Raw genomic sequence first — 20,762 nt, forward strand, 5'->3', positions numbered from 1 at the left:
CCTGAGAGATCTGTGCAGCTATATCCTCTCCCCTGAAGCTCTGAAATCCAACTGTGATATCAGGTTTCACAGACCTTCAAGAGACAGGAGACTACCTGGAGGGAGGGGGTTTCCTCACAATCTGATGAGGAAGGAGATATGAAAGTAAAAGAGAAGCGCCTGTCAGATCAGTTGTATGTGACGGAGGGTTAAGGGTATAAGCAGTCAAAGAATAAAAATGACTAATATTTCAAAATTTTAAGCAAACTTTAGATATTTTCACAGAAAAAAACTAAAAGTTTATTGACCTAAATTTACAGTTAATGTAAAGTACAATGTATCACAAAAAACACTTTCAGAATTACGGGGATATGTAGAAGCATTCCAGAGTTATTACTGCATAAAATGATACATGTCATATTTTTTAACAAATGGGGCTTGGCCTTTTAGCTTAAAATAGGCATGATAACTAATAGTTTAAACAAATGTATAGAAATAAAAACTGTAATATTAATTATTTTAAAATAATTTTCAATGACAATTGATGGTCATATTTCTGCTGACTAATTTGGAAAGAGTTAAGGTACAAAATCCACAAGAAGTCAGGATGGCCGAGCGGTCTAAGGCGCTGCGTTCAGGTCGCAGTCTCTCTTGGAGGCGTGGGTTCAAATCCCACTTCTGACATCACCTTTTCGTTTCATGAAACTATACAGATTCCCTTCAGTTATTGATTAGATGGGGCTCAAACCAAACTTAGCAATGGGCCTTAAAAAACCGGATCCCAAAGTTATGACTACCTGGGAGTTTTTGGGGTGAATCTGAAATTGTCATCTATAAACGGAACTCTAGGATTGTGAAATAGGTTTTATGTGCATATGTTAGCTGTCTTGGCACCATAAAAATACTATGGGCGGTGAATGGGGAGGATTATTTCACCTCTTTGTGTTCTCTTTCCCTATTAGGTCGGAGATTCCACATCCTATGGGGCTGTTCTGGGAGATTTCTATAAACTGAATTGCAGGTAAGTCTAATTTCATATTTGCTTACCTCATTCCTCAATAGACCATAACAGTACTTAATAAACAAAAGCTGAAAAAGTAGGTAATCATAGATTAAAAAGTCTGAAATGCGCATGCGATACTGACATCTAAGTTTCAGCACATTTTGGGACAAACGTTTTCACATTGAAAGTTAACAATCATTAAAATATTTTCTCTAAATTTTTGCCTTCTTTTTTGCTCCAATTATTTGCATCTAATATCAAATAAAACTTGACGTAACATTATGCATGCACATTGTGTTTTATGTGCAACCATCACCTGTCTCATAAACACAGGGTTAGAATGAACGTGATGAATAGAGTCAAATTGGAAATGTAAAAAAATCTGTCAAAATTGCATTTTTTTTCTACTCATTCACAAAGAGTTAATGAAAGTTATTAAACATGTACAACAAAATGGCAGGAGTTTCAAATAGAAATCATGCTGCAAAAACTAGTCAATGCAAAAATAAAAATATACATTTTCAGGGGTTTCGCTTGACATTTGCCGAGTGTCAAACACTCCTAAAGTTGTTTGTGTTTGGCCGAAATAGCTCAGTTGGGAGAGCGTTAGACTGAAGATCTAAAGGTCCCTGGTTCGATCCCGGGTTTCGGCAACAAAATTTTTCTTCACTGTTTACATTTTAAGGAGAAAATGAACAAAGCACATGGGCTGATGACTTAAAGAAAATGAAAAAAGGCCTAAAAATCTTAACTATCTACAGAAAATAAAATGTTGAAAAGATAAGAAATGGGAGCTTTTCCTTTTGAGCAAATTATTTTTTTTTTTTAATTTTTCCTCTATTTTGTTTATTTCCATTTCACTAAGCTGTAAGAGGATTTAGTGGGAACCGGATAGCTGATACAGGCATCATGTATCAGACACTAGCTGAATGATTTCAGCCATGTATGTTTGACTATGAAATGCTGTGGTGTATATGAATTCATTGTGAGAAGTAATTTCTAAAATGGGGTCACTTTGGGGGGGGGGGTTTCTGCTGTTTTGGTACGTTTGGTACTCTGAAAATTTTACCGCAAACTATTCTTGCAAAATCTGCATTCCAAAACCCGAATAGTGCTCTTATTTTCAAAGCCCTGCTGTGTGGCCAAATGGTAGTTTCTGAAGAAATATGATGCATCACCGCATTTTGTGAGAAATCTAACATTTCTAACATCCTAACAAAATAAAAGGAGGTTTGAAAATTAATGCTGACAAAAAGTACACACATGAAAAATGCTATTTATTAATGTTTTTGTGTGTTGCGACAAGTTGGTTTAAGGGTATAAGCAGTCAAAGAATAAAAATGACTAATATTTCAAAATTTTAAGCAAACTTTAGATATTTTCACAGAAAAAAACTAAAAGTTTATTGACCTAAATTTACAGTTAATGTAAAGTACAATGTGTCACAAAAAACACTTTCAGAATTACGGGGATATGTAGAAGCATTCCAGAGTTATTACTGCATAAAGTGATACATGTCATATTTTTTAACAAATGGGGCTTGGCCTTTTAGCTCAAAATAGGCTTGATAACTAATAGTTTAAACAAATGTATAGAAATAAAAACTGTAATATTAATTATTTTAAAATAATTTTCAATGACAATTGATGGTCATATTTCTGCTGACTAATTTGGAAAGAGTTAAGGTACAAAATCCACAAGAATTCAGGATGGCCGAGCGGTCTAAGGCGCTGCGGTCAAGTCGCAGTCTCTCTTGGAGGCGTGGGTTCAAATCCCACTTCTGACATCACCTTTTCGTTTCATGAAACTATACAGATTCCCTTCAGTTATTGATTAGATGGGGATCAAACCAAACTTAGCAATGATCCTTAAAAAACCTGATCCCAAAGTTATGACTACCTGGGAGTTTTTGGGGTGAATCTGAAATTGTCATCTATAAACGGAACTCTAGGATTTTGAAATAGGTTTTATGTGCATATGTTAGCTGTCTTGGCACCATAAAAATACTATGGGCGGTGAATGGGGAGGATTATTTCACCTCTTTGTGTTCTCTTTCCCTATTAGGTCGGAGATTCCACATCCTATGGGGCTGTTCTGGGAGATTTCTATAAACTGAATTGCAGGTAAGTCTAATTTCATATTTGTTTACCTCATTCCTCAATAGACCATAACAGTACTTAATAAACAAAAGCTGAAAAAGTAGGTAATCATAGAATAAAAAGTCTGAAATGCGCATGCGATACTGACATCTAAGTTTCAGCACATTTTGGGACAAACGTTTTCAAGATTGAAAGTTAACAATCATTAAAATATTTTCTCTAAATTTTTGTCTCCTTTTTTGCTCCAATTATTTGCATCTAATATCAAATAAAACTTGATGTAACATTATGCATGCACATTGTGTTCTATGTGCAACCATCACCTGTCTCATAAACACAGGGTTAGAATGAACGTGATGAATAGAGTCAAATTGGAAATGTAAAAAAATCTGTCAAAATTGCATTTTTTTTCTACTCATTCACAAAGAGTTAATGAAAGTTATTAAACATGTACAACAAAATGGCAGGAGTTTCAAATAGAAATCATGCTGCAAAAACTAGTCAAAGCAAAAATAAAAATATACATTTTCTGGGGTTTCGCTTGACATTTGCCGAGTGTCAAACACTCCTAAAGTTGTTTGTGTTTGGCCGAAATAGCTCAGTTGGGAGAGCGTTAGACTGAAGATCTAAAGGTCCCTGGTTCGATCCCGGGTTTCGGCAACAAAATTTTTCTTCACTGTTTACATTTTAAGGAGAAAATGAACAAAGCACATGGGCTGATGACTTAAAGAAAATGAAAAAAGACCTAAAAATCTTAACTATCTACAGAAAATAAAATGTTGAAAAGATGAGAAATGGGAGCTTTTCCTTTTGAGCAAATTATTATTTTTTTTTAATTTTTCCTCTATTTTGTTTATTTCCATTTCACTAAGCTGTAAGAGGATTTAGTGGGAACCGGATAGCTGATACAGGCATCATGTATCAGACACTAGCTGAATGATTTCAGCCATGTATGTTTGACTATGAAATGCTGTGGTGTATATGAATTCATTGTGAGAAGTAATTTCTAAAATGGGGTCACTTTGGGGGGGGGGTTTCTGCTGTTTTGGTACGTTTGGTACTCTGAAAATTTTACCGCAAACTATTCTTGCAAAATCTGCATTCCAAAACCCGAATAGTGCTCTTATTTTCAAAGCCCTGCTGTGTGGCCAAATGGTAGTTTCTGAAGAAATATGATGCATCACCGCATTTTGTGAGAAATCTAACATTTCTAACATCCTAACAAAATAAAAGGAGGTTTGAAAATTAATGCTGACAAAAAGTACACACATGAAAAATGCTATTTATTAATGTTTTTGTGTGTTGCGACAAGTTGGTTTAAGGGTATAAGCAATCAAAGAATAAAAATGACTAATATTTCAAAATTTTAAGCAAACTTTAGATATTTTCACAGAAAAAAACTAAAAGTTTATTGACCTAAATTTACAGTTAATGTAAAGTACAATGTGTCACAAAAAACACTTTCAGAATTACGGGGATATGTAGAAGCATTCCAGAGTTATTACTGCATAAAGTGATACATGTCATATTTTTTAACAAATGGGGCTTGGCCTTTTAGCTCAAAATAGGCTTGATAACTAATAGTTTAAACAAATGTATAGAAATAAAAACTGTAATATTAATTATTTTAAAATAATTTTCAATGACAATTGATGGTCATATTTCTGCTGACTAATTTGGAAAGAGTTAAGGAACAAAATCCACAAGAATTCAGGATGGCCGAGCGGTCTAAGGCGCTGCGTTCAAGTCGCAGTCTCTCTTGGAGGCGTGGGTTCAAATCCCACTTCTGACATCACCTTTTCGTTTCATGAAACTATACAGATTCCCTTCAGTTATTGATTAGATGGGGATCAAACCAAACTTAGCAATGATCCTTAAAAAACCTGATCCCAAAGTTATGACTACCTGGGAGTTTTTGGGGTGAATCTGAAATTGTCATCTATAAACGGAACTCTAGGATTTTGAAATAGGTTTTATGTGCATATGTTAGCTGTCTTGGCACCATAAAAATACTATGGGCGGTGAATGGGGAGGATTATTTCACCTCTTTGTGTTCTCTTTCCCTATTAGGTCGGAGATTCCACATCCTATGGGGCTGTTCTGGGAGATTTCTATAAACTGAATTGCAGGTAAGTCTAATTTCATATTTGTTTACCTCATTCCTCAATAGACCATAACAGTACTTAATAAACAAAAGCTGAAAAAGTAGGTAATCATAGAATAAAAAGTCTGAAATGCGCATGCGATACTGACATCTAAGTTTCAGCACATTTTGGGACAAACGTTTTCAAGATTGAAAGTTAACAATCATTAAAATATTTTCTCTAAATTTTTGTCTCCTTTTTTGCTCCAATTATTTGCATCTAATATCAAATAAAACTTGATGTAACATTATGCATGCACATTGTGTTCTATGTGCAACCATCACCTGTCTCATAAACACAGGGTTAGAATGAACGTGATGAATAGAGTCAAATTGGAAATGTAAAAAAATCTGTCAAAATTGCATTTTTTTTCTACTCATTCACAAAGAGTTAATGAAAGTTATTAAACATGTACAACAAAATGGCAGGAGTTTCAAATAGAAATCATGCTGCAAAAACTAGTCAAAGCAAAAATAAAAATATACATTTTCAGGGGTTTCGCTTGACATTTGCCAAGTGTCAAACACTCCTAAAGCTGTGTGTGTGTTTGGCCGAAATAGCTCAGTTGGGAGAGCGTTAGACTGAAGATCTAAAGGTCCCTGGTTCGATCCCGGGTTTCGGCAACAAAATTTTTCTTCACTGTTTACATTTTAAGGAGAAAATGAACAAAGCACATGGGCTGATGACTTAAAGAAAATGAAAAAAGGCCTAAACATCTTAACTATCTACAGAAAATAAAATGTTGAAAAGATAAGAAATGGGAGCTTTTCCTTTTGAGCAAATTATTTTTTTTTTTTAATTTTTCCTCTATTTTGTTTATTTCCATTTCACTAAGCTGTAAGAGGATTTAGTGGGAACCGGATAGCTGATACAGGCATCATGTATCAGACACTAGCTGAATGATTTCAGCCATGTATGTTTGACTATGAAATGCTGTGGTGTATATGAATTCATTGTGAGAAGTAATTTCTAAAATGGGGTCACTTTGGGGGGGGGGGTTTCTGCTGTTTTGGTACGTTTGGTACTCTGAAAATTTTACCGCAAACTATTCTTGCAAAATCTGCATTCCAAAACCCGAATAGTGCTCTTATTTTCAAAGCCCTGCTGTGTGGCCAAATGGTAGTTTCTGAAGAAATATGATGCATCACCGCATTTTGTGAGAAATCTAACATTTCTAACATCCTAACAAAATAAAAGGAGGTTTGAAAATTAATGCTGACAAAAAGTACACACATGAAAAATGCTATTTATTAATGTTTTTGTGTGTTGCGACAAGTTGGTTTAAGGGTATAAGCAGTCAAAGAATAAAAATGACTAATATTTCAAAATTTTAAGCAAATTTTAGATATTTTCACAGAAAAAAACTAAAAGTTTATTGACCTAAATTTACAGTTAATGTAAAGTACAATGTGTCACAAAAAACACTTTCAGAATTACGGGGATATGTAGAAGCATTCCAGAGTTATTACTGCATAAAGTGATACATGTCATATTTTTTAACAAATGGGGCTTGGCCTTTTAGCTCAAAATAGGCTTGATAACTAATAGTTTAAACAAATGTATAGAAATAAAAACTGTAATATTAATTATTTTAAAATAATTTTCAATGACAATTGATGGTCATATTTCTGCTGACTAATTTGGAAAGAGTTAAGGTACAAAATCCACAAGAATTCAGGATGGCCGAGCGGTCTAAGGCGCTGCGGTCAAGTCGCAGTCTCTCTTGGAGGCGTGGGTTCAAATCCCACTTCTGACATCACCTTTTCGTTTCATGAAACTATACAGATTCCCTTCAGTTATTGATTAGATGGGGATCAAACCAAACTTAGCAATGATCCTTAAAAAACCTGATCCCAAAGTTATGACTACCTGGGAGTTTTTGGGGTGAATCTGAAATTGTCATCTATAAACGGAACTCTAGGATTTTGAAATAGGTTTTATGTGCATATGTTAGCTGTCTTGGCACCATAAAAATACTATGGGCGGTGAATGGGGAGGATTATTTCACCTCTTTGTGTTCTCTTTCCCTATTAGGTCGGAGATTCCACATCCTATGGGGCTGTTCTGGGAGATTTCTATAAACTGAATTGCAGGTAAGTCTAATTTCATATTTGTTTACCTCATTCCTCAATAGACCATAACAGTACTTAATAAACAAAAGCTGAAAAAGTAGGTAATCATAGAATAAAAAGTCTGAAATGCGCATGCGATACTGACATCTAAGTTTCAGCACATTTTGGGACAAACGTTTTCAAGATTGAAAGTTAACAATCATTAAAATATTTTCTCTAAATTTTTGTCTCCTTTTTTGCTCCAATTATTTGCATCTAATATCAAATAAAACTTGATGTAACATTATGCATGCACATTGTGTTCTATGTGCAACCATCACCTGTCTCATAAACACAGGGTTAGAATGAACGTGATGAATAGAGTCAAATTGGAAATGTAAAAAAATCTGTCAAAATTGCATTTTTTTTCTACTCATTCACAAAGAGTTAATGAAAGTTTTTAAACATGTACAACAAAATGGCAGGAGTTTCAAATAGAAATCATGCTGCAAAAACTAGTCAAAGCAAAAATAAAAATATACATTTTCAGGGGTTTCGCTTGACATTTGCCGAGTGTCAAACACTCCTAAAGTTGTTTGTGTTTGGCCGAAATAACTCAGTTGGGAGAGCGTTAGACTGAAGATCTAAAGGTCCCTGGTTCGATCCCGGGTTTCGGCAACAAAATTTTTCTTCACTGTTTACATTTTAAGGAGAAAATAAACAAAGCACATGGGCTGATGACTTAAAGAAAATGAAAAAAGGCCTAAAAATCTTAACTATCTACAGAAAATAAAATGTTGAAAAGATAAGAAATGGGAGCTTTTCCTTTTGAGCAAATTATTTTTTTTTTTTAATTTTTCCTCTATTTTGTTTATTTCCATTTCACTAAGCTGTGAGAGGATTTAATTTGGAACCGGATAGCTGATACAGGCATCATGTATCAGACACTAGCTGAATGATTTCAGCCATGTATGTTTGACTATGAAATGCTGTGGTGTATATGAATTCATTGTGAGAAGTAATTTCTAAAATGGGGTCACTTTGGGGGGGGGGGTTTCTGCTGTTTTGGTACGTTTGGTACTCTGAAAATTTTACTGCAAACTATTCTTGCAAAATCTGCATTCCAAAACCCGAATAGTGCTCTTATTTTCAAAGCCCTGCTGTGTGGCCAAATGGTAGTTTCTGAAGAAATATGATGCATCACCGCATTTTGTGAGAAATCTAACATTCCTAACATCCTAACAAAATAAAAGGAGGTTTGAAAATTAATGCTGACAAAAAGTACACACATGAAAAATGCTATTTATTAATGTTTTTGTGTGTTGCGACAAGTTGGTTTAAGGGTATAAGCAGTCAAAGAATAAAAATGACTAATATTTCAAAATTTTAAGCAAACTTTAGATATTTTCACAGAAAAAAACTAAAAGTTTATTGACCTAAATTTACAGTTAATGTAAAGTACAATGTGTCACAAAAAACACTTTCAGAATTACGGGGATATGTAGAAGCATTCCAGAGTTATTACTGCATAAAGTGATACATGTCATATTTTTTAACAAATGGGGCTTGGCCTTTTAGCTCAAAATAGGCTTGATAACTAATAGTTTAAACAAATGTATAGAAATAAAAACTGTAATATTAATTATTTTAAAATAATTTTCAATGACAATTGATGGTCATATTTCTGCTGACTAATTTGGAAAGAGTTAAGGTACAAAATCCACAAGAATTCAGGATGGCCGAGCGGTCTAAGGCGCTGCGTTCAAGTCGCAGTCTCTCTTGGAGGCGTGGGTTCAAATCCCACTTCTGACATCACCTTTTCGTTTCATGAAACTATACAGATTCCCTTCAGTTATTGATTAGATGGGGATCAAACCAAACTTAGCAATTATCCTTAAAAAACCTGATCCCAAAGTTATGACTACCTGGGAGTTTTTGGGGTGAATCTGAAATTGTCATCTATAAACGGAACTCTAGGATTTTGAAATAGGTTTTATGTGCATATGTTAGCTGTCTTGGCACCATAAAAATACTATGGGCGGTGAATGGGGAGGATTATTTCACCTCTTTGTGTTCTCTTTCCCTATTAGGTCGGAGATTCCACATCCTATGGGGCTGTTCTGGGAGATTTCTATAAACTGAATTGCAGGTAAGTCTAATTTCATATTTGTTTACCTCATTCCTCAATAGACCATAACAGTACTTAATAAACAAAAGCTGAAAAAGTAGGTAATCATAGAATAAAAAGTCTGAAATGCGCATGCGATACTGACATCTAAGTTTCAGCACATTTTGGGACAAACGTTTTCAAGATTGAAAGTTAACAATCATTAAAATATTTTCTCTAAATTTTTGTCTCCTTTTTTGCTCCAATTATTTGCATCTAATATCAAATAAAACTTGATGTAACATTATGCATGCACATTGTGTTCTATGTGCAACCATCACCTGTCTCATAAACACAGGGTTAGAATGAACGTGATGAATAGAGTCAAATTGGAAATGTAAAAAAATCTGTCAAAATTGCATTTTTTTTCTACTCATTCACAAAGAGTTAATGAAAGTTATTAAACATGTACAACAAAATGGCAGGAGTTTCAAATAGAAATCATGCTGCAAAAACTAGTCAAAGCAAAAATAAAAATATACATTTTCAGGGGTTTCGCTTGACATTTGCCGAGTGTCAAACACTCCTAAAGTTGTTTGTGTTTGGCCGAAATAGCTCAGTTGGGAGAGCGTTAGACTGAAGATCTAAAGGTCCCTGGTTCGATCCCGGGTTTCGGCAACATAATTTTTCTTCACTGTTTACATTTTAAGGAGAAAATGAACAAAGCACATGGGCTGATGACTGAAAGAAAATGAAAAAAGGCCTAAAAATCTTAACTATCTACAGAAAATAAAATGTTGAAAAGATGAGAAATGGGAGCTTTTCCTTTTGAGCAAATTATTATTTTTTTTAATTTTTCCTCTATTTTGTTTATTTCCATTTCACTAAGCTGTAAGAGGATTTAATGGGAACCGGATAGCTGATACAGGCATCATGTATCAGACACTAGCTGAATGATTTCAGCCATGTATGTTTGACTATGAAATGCTGTGGTGTATATGGATTCATTGTGAGAAGTAATTTCTAAAATGGGGTCACTTTGGGGGGGGGGGGTTTCTGCTGTTTTTGGTATGTTTGGTACTCTGAAAATTTTACCGCAAACTATTCTTGCAAAATCTGCATTCCAAAACCCGAATAGTGCTCTTATTTTCAAAGCCCTGCTGTGTGGCCAAATGGTAGTTTCTGAAGAAATATGATGCATCACCGCATTTTGTGAGAAATCTAACATTTCTAACATCCTAACAAAATAAAAGGAGGTTTGAAAATTAATGCTGACAAAAAGTACACACATGAAAAATGCTATTTATTAATGTTTTTGTGTGTTGCGACAAGTTGGTTTAAGGGTATAAGCAGTCAAAGAATAAAAATGACTAATATTTCAAAATTTTAAGCAAACTTTAGATATTTTCACAGAAAAAAACTAAAAGTTTATTGACCTAAATTTACAGTTAATGTAAAGTACAATGTGTCACAAAAAACACTTTCAGAATTACGGGGATATGTAGAAGCATTCCAGAGTTATTACTGCATAAAGTGATACATGTCATATTTTTTAACAAATGGGGCTTGGCCTTTTAGCTCAAAATAGGCTTGATAACTAATAGTTTAAACAAATGTATAGAAATAAAAACTGTAATATTAATTATTTTAAAATAATTTTCAATGACAATTGATGGTCATATTTCTGCTGACTAATTTGGAAAGAATTAAGGTACAAAATCCACAAGAATTCAGGATGGCCGAGCGGTCTAAGGCGCTGCGGTCAAGACGCAGTCTCTCTTGGAGGCGTGGGTTCAAATCCCACTTCTGACATCACCTTTTCGTTTCATGAAACTATACAGATTCCCTTCAGTTATTGATTAGATGGGGATCAAACCAAACTTAGCAATGATCCTTAAAAAACCTGATCCCAAAGTTATGACTACCTGGGAGTTTTTGGGGTGAATCTGAAATTGTCATCTATAAACGGAACTCTAGGATTTTGAAATAGGTTTTATGTGCATATGTTAGCTGTCTTGGCACCATAAAAATACTATGGGCGGTGAATGGGGAGGATTATTTCACCTCTTTGTGTTCTCTTTCCCTATTAGGTCGGAGATTCCACATCCTATGGGGCTGTTCTGGGAGATTTCTATAAACTGAATTGCAGGTAAGTCTAATATCATATTTGTTTACCTCATTCCTCAATAGACCATAACAGTACTTAATAAACAAAAGCTGAAAAAGTAGGTAATCATAGAATAAAAAGTCTGAAATGCGCATGCGATACTGACATCTAAGTTTCAGCACATTTTGGGACAAACGTTTTCAAGATTGAAAGTTAACAATCATTAAAATATTTTCTCTAAATTTTTGTCTCCTTTTTTGCTCCAATTATTTGCATCTAATATCAAATAAAACTTGATGTAACATTATGCATGCACATTGTGTTCTATGTGCAACCATCACCTGTCTCATAAACACAGGGTTAGAATGAACGTGATGAATAGAGTCAAATTGGAAATGTAAAAAAATCTGTCAAAATTGCATTTTTTTTCTACTCATTCACAAAGAGTTAATGAAAGTTATTAAACATGTACAACAAAATGGCAGGAGTTTCAAATAGAAATCATGCTGCAAAAACTAGTCAAAGCAAAAATAAAAATATACATTTTCAGGGGTTTCGCTTGACATTTGCCGAGTGTCAAACACTCCTAAAGTTGTTTGTGTTTGGCCGAAATAGCTCAGTTGGGAGAGCGTTAGACTGAAGATCTAAAGGTCCCTGGTTCGATCCTGGTTTTCGGCAACAAAATTTTTCTTCACTGTTTACATTTTAAGGAGAAAATGAACAAAGCACATGGGCTGATGACTTAAAGAAAATGAAAAAAGGCCTAAAAATCTTAACTATCTACAGAAAATAAAATGTTGAAAAGATGAGAAATGGGAGCTTTTCCTTTTGAGCAAATTATTATTTTTTTTTAATTTTTCCTCTATTTTGTTTATTTCCATTTCACTAAGCTGTAAGAGGATTTAGTGGGAACCGGATAGCTGATACAGGCATCATGTATCAGACACTAGCTGAATGATTTCAGCCATGTATGTTTGACTATGAAATGCTGTGGTGTATATGAATTCATTGTGAGAAGTAATTTCTAAAATGGGGTCACTTTGGGGGGGGTTTCTGCTGTTTTGGTACGTTTGGTACTCTGAAAATTTTACTGCAAACTATTCTTGCAAAATCTGCATTCCAAAACCCGAATAGTGCTCTTATTTTCAAAGCCCTGCTGTGTGGCCAAATGGTAGTTTCTGAAGAAATATGATGCATCACCGCATTTTGTGAGAAATCTAACATTCCTAACATCCTAACAAAATAAAAGGAGGTTTGAAAATTAATGCTGACAAAAAGTACACACATGAAAAATGCTATTTATTAATGTTTTTGTGTGTTGCGACAAGTTGGTTTAAGGGTATAAGCAGTCAAAGAATAAAAATGACTAATATTTCAAAATTTTAAGCAAACTTTAGATATTTTCACAGAAAAAAACTAAAAGTTTATTGACCTAAATTTACAGTTAATGTAAAGTACAATGTGTCACAAAAAACACTTTCAGAATTACGGGGATATGTAGAAGCATTCCAGAGTTATTACTGCATAAAGTGATACATGTCATATTTTTTAACAAATGGGGCTTGGCCTTTTAGCTCAAAATAGGCTTGATAACTAATAGTTTAAACAAATGTATAGAAATAAAAACTGTAATATTAATTATTTTAAAATAATTTTCAATGACAATTGATGGTCATATTTCTGCTGACTAATTTGGAAAGAGTTAAGGTACAAAATCCACAAGAATTCAGGATGGCCGAGCGGTCTAAGGCGCTGCGTTCAAGTCGCAGTCTCTCTTGGAGGCGTGGGTTCAAATCCCACTTCTGACATCACCTTTTCGTTTCATGAAACTATACAGATTCCCTTCAGTTATTGATTAGATGGGGATCAAACCAAACTTAGCAATGATCCTTAAAAAACCTGATCCCAAAGTTATGACTACCTGGGAGTTTTTGGGGTGAATCTGAAATTGTCATCTATAAACGGAACTCTAGGATTTTGAAATAGGTTTTATGTGCATATGTTAGCTGTCTTGGCACCATAAAAATACTATGGGCGGTGAATGGGGAGGATTATTTCACCTCTTTGTGTTCTCTTTCCCTATTAGGTCGGAGATTCCACATCCTATGGGGCTGTTCTGGGAGATTTCTATAAACTGAATTGCAGGTAAGTCTAATTTCATATTTGTTTACCTCATTCCTCAATAGACCATAACAGTACTTAATAAACAAAAGCTGAAAAAGTAGGTAATCATAGAATAAAAAGTCTGAAATGCGCATGCGATACTGACATCTAAGTTTCAGCACATTTTGGGACAAACGTTTTCAAGATTGAAAGTTAACAATCATTAAAATATTTTCTCTAAATTTTTGTCTCCTTTTTTGCTCCAATTATTTGCATCTAATATCAAATAAAACTTGATGTAACATTATGCATGCACATTGTGTTCTATGTGCAACCATCACCTGTCTCATAAACACAGGGTTAGAATGAACGTGATGAATAGAGTCAAATTGGAAATGTAAAAAAATCTGTCAAAATTGCATTTTTTTTCTACTCATTCACAAAGAGTTAATGAAAGTTATTAAACATGTACAACAAAATGGCAGGAGTTTCAAATAGAAATCATGCTGCAAAAACTAGTCAAAGCAAAAATAAAAATATACATTTTCAGGGGTTTCGCTTGACATTTGCCGAGTGTCAAACACTCCTAAAGTTGTTTGTCTTTGGCCGAAATAGCTCAGTTGGGAGAGCGTTAGACTGAAGATCTAAAGGTCCCTGGTTCGATCCCGGGTTTCGGCAACAAAATTTTTCTTCACTGTTTACATTTTAAGGAGAAAATAAACAAAGCACATGGGCTGATGACTTAAAGAAAATGAAAAAAGGCCTAAAAATCTTAACTATCTACAGAAAATAAAATGTTGAAAAGATAAGAAATGGGAGCTTTTCCTTTTGAGCAAATTATTTTTTTTTTTTAATTTTTCCTCTATTTTGTTTATTTCCATTTCACTAAGCTGTGAGAGGATTTAATTTGGAACCGGATAGCTGATACAGGCATCATGTATCAGACACTAGCTGAATGATTTCAGCCATGTATGTTTGACTATGAAATGCTGTGGTGTATATGAATTCATTGTGAGAAGTAATTTCTAAAATGGGGTCACTTTGGGGGGGGGGGTTTCTGCTGTTTTGGTACGTTTGGTACTCTGAAAATTTTACCGCAAACTATTCTTGCAAAATCTGCATTCCAAAACCCGAATAGTGCTCTTATTTTCAAAGCCCTGCTGTGTGGCCAAATGGTAGTTTCTGAAGAAATATGATGCATCACCGCATTTTGTGAGAAATCTAACATTTCTAACATCCTAACAAAATAAAAGGAGGTTTGAAAATTAATGCTGACAAAAAGTACACACATGAAAAATGCTATTTATTAATGTTTTTGTGTGTTGCGACAAGTTGGTTTAAGGGTATAAGCAGTCAAAGAATAAAAATGACTAATATTTCAAAATTTTAAGCAAACTTTAGATATTTTCACAGAAAAAAACTAAAAGTTTATTGACCTAAATTTACAGTTAATGTAAAGTACAATGTGTCACAAAAAACACTTTCAGAATTACGGGGATATGTAGAAGCATTCCAGAGTTATTACTGCATAAAGTGATACATGTCATATTTTTTAACAAATGGGGCTTGGCCTTTTAGCTCAAAATAGGCTTGATAACTAATAGTTTAAACAAATGTATAGAAATAAAAACTGTAATATTAATTATTTTAAAATAATTTTCAATGACAATTGATGGTCATATTTCTGCTGACTAATTTGGAAAGAATTAAGGTACAAAATCCACAAGAATTCAGGATGGCCGAGCGGTCTAAGGCGCTGCGGTCAAGACGCAGTCTCTCTTGGAGGCGTGGGTTCAAATCCCACTTCTGACATCACCTTTTCGTTTCATGAAACTATACAGATTCCCTTCAGTTATTGATTAGATGGGGATCAAACCAAACTTAGCAATGATCCTTAAAAAACCTGATCCCAAAGTTATGACTACCTGGGAGTTTTTGGGGTGAATCTGAAATTGTCATCTATAAACGGAACTCTAGGATTTTGAAATAGGTTTTATGTGCATATGTTAGCTGTCTTGGCACCATAAAAATACTATGGGCGGTGAATGGGGAGGATTATTTCACCTCTTTGTGTTCTCTTTCCCTATTAGGTCGGAGATTCCACATCCTATGGGGCTGTTCTGGGAGATTTCTATAAACTGAATTGCAGGTAAGTCTAATTTCATATTTGTTTACCTCATTCCTCAATAGACCATAACAGTACTTAATAAACAAAAGCTGAAAAAGTAGGTAATCATAGAATAAAAAGTCTGAAATGCGCATGCGATACTGACATCTAAGTTTCAGCACATTTTGGGACAAACGTTTTCAAGATTGAAAGTTAACAATCATTAAAATATTTTCTCTAAATTTTTGTCTCCTTTTTTGCTCCAATTATTTGCATCTAATATCAAATAAAACTTGATGTAACATTATGCATGCACATTGTGTTCTATGTGCAACCATCACCTGTCTCATAAACACAGGGTTAGAATGAACGTGATGAATAGAGTCAAATTGGAAATGTAAAAAAATCTGTCAAAATTGCATTTTTTTTCTACTCATTCACAAAGAGTTAATGAAAGTTATTAAACATGTACAACAAAATGGCAGGAGTTTCAAATAGAAATCATGCTGCAAAAACTAGTCAAAGCAAAAATAAAAATATACATTTTCAGGGGTTTCGCTTGACATTTGCCGAGTGTCAAACACTCCTAAAGTTGTTTGTGTTTGGCCGAAATAGCTCAGTTGGGAGAGCGTTAGACTGAAGATCTAAAGGTCCCTGGTTCGATCCTGGTTTTCGGCAACAAAATTTTTCTTCACTGTTTACATTTTAAGGAGAAAATGAACAAAGCACATGGGCTGATGACTTAAAGAAAATGAAAAAAGGCCTAAAAATCTTAACTATCTACAGAAAATAAAATGTTGAAAAGATGAGAAATGGGAGCTTTTCCTTTTGAGCAAATTATTATTTTTTTTTAATTTTTCCTCTATTTTGTTTATTTCCATTTCACTAAGCTGTAAGAGGATTTAGTGGGAACCGGATAGCTGATACAGGCATCATGTATCAGACACTAGCTGAATGATTTCAGCCATGTATGTTTGACTATGAAATGCTGTGGTGTATATGAATTCATTGTGAGAAGTAATTTCTAAAATGGGGTCACTTTGGGGGGGGTTTCTGCTGTTTTGGTACGTTTGGTACTCTGAAAATTTTACTGCAAACTATTCTTGCAAAATCTGCATTCCAAAACCCGAATAGTGCTCTTATTTTCAAAGCCCTGCTGTGTGGCCAAATGGTAGTTTCTGAAGAAATATGATGCATCACCGCATTTTGTGAGAAATCTAACATTCCTAACATCCTAACAAAATAAAAGGAGGTTTGAAAATTAATGCTGACAAAAAGTACACACATGAAAAATGCTATTTATTAATGTTTTTGTGTGTTGCGACAAGTTGGTTTAAGGGTATAAGCAGTCAAAGAATAAAAATGACTAATATTTCAAAATTTTAAGCAAACTTTAGATATTTTCACAGAAAAAAACTAAAAGTTTATTGACCTAAATTTACAGTTAATGTAAAGTACAATGTGTCACAAAAAACACTTTCAGAATTACGGGGATATGTAGAAGCATTCCAGAGTTATTACTGCATAAAGTGATACATGTCATATTTTTTAACAAATGGGGCTTGGCCTTTTAGCTCAAAATAGGCTTGATAACTAATAGTTTAAACAAATGTATAGAAATAAAAACTGTAATATTAATTATTTTAAAATAATTTTCAATGACAATTGATGGTCATATTTCTGCTGACTAATTTGGAAAGAGTTAAGGTACAAAATCCACAAGAATTCAGGATGGCCGAGCGGTCTAAGGCGCTGCGTTCAAGTCGCAGTCTCTCTTGGAGGCGTGGGTTCAAATCCCACTTCTGACATCACCTTTTCGTTTCATGAAACTATACAGATTCCCTTCAGTTATTGATTAGATGGGGATCAAACCAAACTTAGCAATTATCCTTAAAAAACCTGATCCCAAAGTTATGACTACCTGGGAGTTTTTGGGGTGAATCTGAAATTGTCATCTATAAACGGAACTCTAGGATTTTGAAATAGGTTTTATGTGCATATGTTAGCTGTCTTGGCACCATAAAAATACTATGGGCGGTGAATGGGGAGGATTATTTCACCTCTTTGTGTTCTCTTTCCCTATTAGGTCGGAGATTCCACATCCTATGGGGCTGTTCTGGGAGATTTCTATAAACTGAATTGCAGGTAAGTCTAATTTCATATTTGTTTACCTCATTCCTCAATAGACCATAACAGTACTTAATAAACAAAAGCTGAAAAAGTAGGTAATCATAGAATAAAAAGTCTGAAATGCGCATGCGATACTGACATCTAAGTTTCAGCACATTTTGGGACAAACGTTTTCAAGATTGAAAGTTAACAATCATTAAAATATTTTCTCTAAATTTTTGTCTCCTTTTTTGCTCCAATTATTTGCATCTAATATCAAATAAAACTTGATGTAACATTATGCATGCACATTGTGTTCTATGTGCAACCATCACCTGTCTCATAAACACAGGGTTAGAATGAACGTGATGAATAGAGTCAAATTGGAAATGTAAAAAAATCTGTCAAAATTGCATTTTTTTTCTACTCATTCACAAAGAGTTAATGAAAGTTATTAAACATGTACAACAAAATGGCAGGAGTTTCAAATAGAAATCATGCTGCAAAAACTAGTCAAAGCAAAAATAAAAATATACATTTTCAGGGGTTTCGCTTGACATTTGCCGAGTGTCAAACACTCCTAAAGTTGTTTGTGTTTGGCCGAAATAGCTCAGTTGGGAGAGCGTTAGACTGAAGATCTAAAGGTCCCTGGTTCGATCCTGGTTTTCGGCAACAAAATTTTTCTTCACTGTTTACATTTTAAGGAGAAAATGAACAAAGCACATGGGCTGATGACTTAAAGAAAATGAAAAAAGGCCTAAAAATCTTAACTATCTACAGAAAATAAAATGTTGAAAAGATGAGAAATGGGAGCTTTTCCTTTTGAGCAAATTATTATTTTTTTTTAATTTTTCCTCTATTTTGTTTATTTCCATTTCACTAAGCTGTAAGAGGATTTAGTGGGAACCGGATAGCTGATACAGGCATCATGTATCAGACACTAGCTGAATGATTTCAGCCATGTATGTTTGACTATGAAATGCTGTGGTGTATATGAATTCATTGTGAGAAGTAATTTCTAAAATGGGGTCACTTTGGGGGGGGGGTTTCTGCTGTTTTGGTACGTTTGGTACTCTGAAAATTTTACCGCAAACTATTCTTGCAAAATCTGCATTCCAAAACCCGAATAGTGCTCTTATTTTCAAAGCCCTGCTGTGTGGCCAAATGGTAGTTTCTGAAGAAATATGATGCATCACCGCATTTTGTGAGAAATCTAACATTCCTAACATCCTAACAAAATAAAAGGAGGTTTGAAAATTAATGCTGACAAAAAGTACACACATGAAAAATGCTATTTATTAATGTTTTTGTGTGTTGCGACAAGTTGGTTTAAGGGTATAAGCAGTCAAAGAATAAAAATGACTAATATTTCAAAATTTTAAGCAAACTTTAGATATTTTCACAGAAAAAAACTAAAAGTTTATTGACCTAAATTTACAGTTAATGTAAAGTACAATGTGTCACAAAAAACACTTTCAGAATTACGGGGATATGTAGAAGCATTCCAGAGTTATTACTGCATAAAGTGATACATGTCATATTTTTTAACAAATGGGGCTTGGCCTTTTAGCTCAAAATAGGCTTGATAACTAATAGTTTAAACAAATGTATAGAAATAAAAACTGTAATATTAATTATTTTAAAATAATTTTCAATGACAATTGATGGTCATATTTCTGCTGACTAATTTGGAAAGAGTTAAGGTACAAAATCCACAAGAATTCAGGATGGCCGAGCGGTCTAAGGCGCTGCGTTCAAGTCGCAGTCTCTCTTGGAGGCGTGGGTTCAAATCCCACTTCTGACATCACCTTTTCGTTTCATGAAACTATACAGATTCCCTTCAGTTATTGATTAGATGGGGATCAAACCAAACTTAGCAATGATCCTTAAAAAACCTGATCCCAAAGTTATGACTACCTGGGAGTTTTTGGGGTGAATCTGAAATTGTCATCTATAAACGGAACTCTAGGATTTTGAAATAGGTTTTATGTGCATATGTTAGCTGTCTTGGCACCATAAAAATACTATGGGCGGTGAATGGGGAGGATTATTTCACCTCTTTGTGTTCTCTTTCCCTATTAGGTCGGAGATTCCACATCCTATGGGGCTGTTCTGGGAGATTTCTATAAACTGAATTGCAGGTAAGTCTAATTTCATATTTGTTTACCTCATTCCTCAATAGACCATAACAGTACTTAATAAACAAAAGCTGAAAAAGTAGGTAATCATAGAATAAAAAGTCTGAAATGCGCATGCGATACTGACATCTAAGTTTCAGCACATTTTGGGACAAACGTTTTCAAGATTGAAAGTTAACAATCATTAAAATATTTTCTCTAAATTTTTGTCTCCTTTTTTGCTCCAATTATTTGCATCTAATATCAAATAAAACTTGATGTAACATTATGCATGCACATTGTGTTCTATGTGCAACCATCACCTGTCTCATAAACACAGGGTTAGAATGAACGTGATGAATAGAGTCAAATTGGAAATGTAAAAAAATCTGTCAAAATTGCATTTTTTTTCTACTCATTCACAAAGAGTTAATGAAAGTTATTAAACATGTACAACAAAATGGCAGGAGTTTCAAATAGAAATCATGCTGCAAAAACTAGTCAAAGCAAAAATAAAAATATACATTTTCAGGGGTTTCGCTTGACATTTGCCGAGTGTCAAACACTCCTAAAGTTGTTTGTGTTTGGCCGAAATAGCTCAGTTGGGAGAGCGTTAGACTGAAGATCTAAAGGTCCCTGGTTCGATCCCGGGTTTCGGCAACAAAGTTTTTCTTCACTGTTTACATTTTAAGGAGAAAATGAACAAAGCACATGGGCTGATGACTTAAAGAAAATGAAAAAAGACCTAAAAATCTTAACTATCTACAGAAAATAAAATGTTGAAAAGATAAGAAATGGGAGCTTTTCCTTTTGAGCAAATTATTATTTTTTTTTAA

General features: G+C 34.1%; 20 non-coding genes across 20 annotated transcripts; all 20 read left to right on the forward strand.

Annotated features, from left to right (window-relative positions):
- Positions 1-580: 580 nt before the first annotated feature.
- Positions 581-663, forward strand: TRNAL-CAG (transfer RNA leucine (anticodon CAG)). The gene has a single exon. It is a non-coding gene; the product is annotated as a tRNA-Leu (tRNA).
- An 899-nt stretch (positions 664-1,562) lies between these two features.
- TRNAF-GAA (transfer RNA phenylalanine (anticodon GAA)) lies at positions 1,563-1,635 on the forward strand. The gene has a single exon. It is a non-coding gene; the product is annotated as a tRNA-Phe (tRNA).
- Positions 1,636-2,685: 1,050 nt separating this feature from the next.
- TRNAL-CAA (transfer RNA leucine (anticodon CAA)) lies at positions 2,686-2,768 on the forward strand. The gene has a single exon. It is a non-coding gene; the product is annotated as a tRNA-Leu (tRNA).
- A 900-nt stretch (positions 2,769-3,668) lies between these two features.
- On the forward strand, positions 3,669-3,741 carry TRNAF-GAA (transfer RNA phenylalanine (anticodon GAA)). The gene has a single exon. It is a non-coding gene; the product is annotated as a tRNA-Phe (tRNA).
- Positions 3,742-4,790: 1,049 nt separating this feature from the next.
- On the forward strand, positions 4,791-4,873 carry TRNAL-CAA (transfer RNA leucine (anticodon CAA)). The gene has a single exon. It is a non-coding gene; the product is annotated as a tRNA-Leu (tRNA).
- A 902-nt stretch (positions 4,874-5,775) lies between these two features.
- TRNAF-GAA (transfer RNA phenylalanine (anticodon GAA)) lies at positions 5,776-5,848 on the forward strand. Its single transcript has one exon. It is a non-coding gene; the product is annotated as a tRNA-Phe (tRNA).
- Positions 5,849-6,898: 1,050 nt separating this feature from the next.
- Positions 6,899-6,981, forward strand: TRNAL-CAA (transfer RNA leucine (anticodon CAA)). Its single transcript has one exon. It is a non-coding gene; the product is annotated as a tRNA-Leu (tRNA).
- A 900-nt stretch (positions 6,982-7,881) lies between these two features.
- TRNAF-GAA (transfer RNA phenylalanine (anticodon GAA)) lies at positions 7,882-7,954 on the forward strand. The gene has a single exon. It is a non-coding gene; the product is annotated as a tRNA-Phe (tRNA).
- Positions 7,955-9,005: 1,051 nt separating this feature from the next.
- On the forward strand, positions 9,006-9,088 carry TRNAL-CAA (transfer RNA leucine (anticodon CAA)). The gene has a single exon. It is a non-coding gene; the product is annotated as a tRNA-Leu (tRNA).
- A 900-nt stretch (positions 9,089-9,988) lies between these two features.
- On the forward strand, positions 9,989-10,061 carry TRNAF-GAA (transfer RNA phenylalanine (anticodon GAA)). Its single transcript has one exon. It is a non-coding gene; the product is annotated as a tRNA-Phe (tRNA).
- Positions 10,062-11,112: 1,051 nt separating this feature from the next.
- TRNAL-CAA (transfer RNA leucine (anticodon CAA)) lies at positions 11,113-11,195 on the forward strand. Its single transcript has one exon. It is a non-coding gene; the product is annotated as a tRNA-Leu (tRNA).
- A 900-nt stretch (positions 11,196-12,095) lies between these two features.
- Positions 12,096-12,168, forward strand: TRNAF-GAA (transfer RNA phenylalanine (anticodon GAA)). Its single transcript has one exon. It is a non-coding gene; the product is annotated as a tRNA-Phe (tRNA).
- Positions 12,169-13,215: 1,047 nt separating this feature from the next.
- Positions 13,216-13,298, forward strand: TRNAL-CAA (transfer RNA leucine (anticodon CAA)). Its single transcript has one exon. It is a non-coding gene; the product is annotated as a tRNA-Leu (tRNA).
- A 900-nt stretch (positions 13,299-14,198) lies between these two features.
- Positions 14,199-14,271, forward strand: TRNAF-GAA (transfer RNA phenylalanine (anticodon GAA)). Its single transcript has one exon. It is a non-coding gene; the product is annotated as a tRNA-Phe (tRNA).
- Positions 14,272-15,322: 1,051 nt separating this feature from the next.
- On the forward strand, positions 15,323-15,405 carry TRNAL-CAA (transfer RNA leucine (anticodon CAA)). Its single transcript has one exon. It is a non-coding gene; the product is annotated as a tRNA-Leu (tRNA).
- Positions 15,406-16,305: 900 nt separating this feature from the next.
- Positions 16,306-16,378, forward strand: TRNAF-GAA (transfer RNA phenylalanine (anticodon GAA)). The gene has a single exon. It is a non-coding gene; the product is annotated as a tRNA-Phe (tRNA).
- Positions 16,379-17,425: 1,047 nt separating this feature from the next.
- TRNAL-CAA (transfer RNA leucine (anticodon CAA)) lies at positions 17,426-17,508 on the forward strand. The gene has a single exon. It is a non-coding gene; the product is annotated as a tRNA-Leu (tRNA).
- Positions 17,509-18,408: 900 nt separating this feature from the next.
- TRNAF-GAA (transfer RNA phenylalanine (anticodon GAA)) lies at positions 18,409-18,481 on the forward strand. Its single transcript has one exon. It is a non-coding gene; the product is annotated as a tRNA-Phe (tRNA).
- Positions 18,482-19,530: 1,049 nt separating this feature from the next.
- Positions 19,531-19,613, forward strand: TRNAL-CAA (transfer RNA leucine (anticodon CAA)). Its single transcript has one exon. It is a non-coding gene; the product is annotated as a tRNA-Leu (tRNA).
- Positions 19,614-20,513: 900 nt separating this feature from the next.
- Positions 20,514-20,586, forward strand: TRNAF-GAA (transfer RNA phenylalanine (anticodon GAA)). Its single transcript has one exon. It is a non-coding gene; the product is annotated as a tRNA-Phe (tRNA).
- The last annotated feature ends 176 nt before the right edge of the window (positions 20,587-20,762 follow it).

The sequence above is a fragment of the Ranitomeya imitator genome, chromosome 10 (genome assembly GCF_032444005.1).
Source record: "Ranitomeya imitator isolate aRanImi1 chromosome 10, aRanImi1.pri, whole genome shotgun sequence".
Taxonomy (NCBI): domain Eukaryota; kingdom Metazoa; phylum Chordata; class Amphibia; order Anura; family Dendrobatidae; genus Ranitomeya; species Ranitomeya imitator.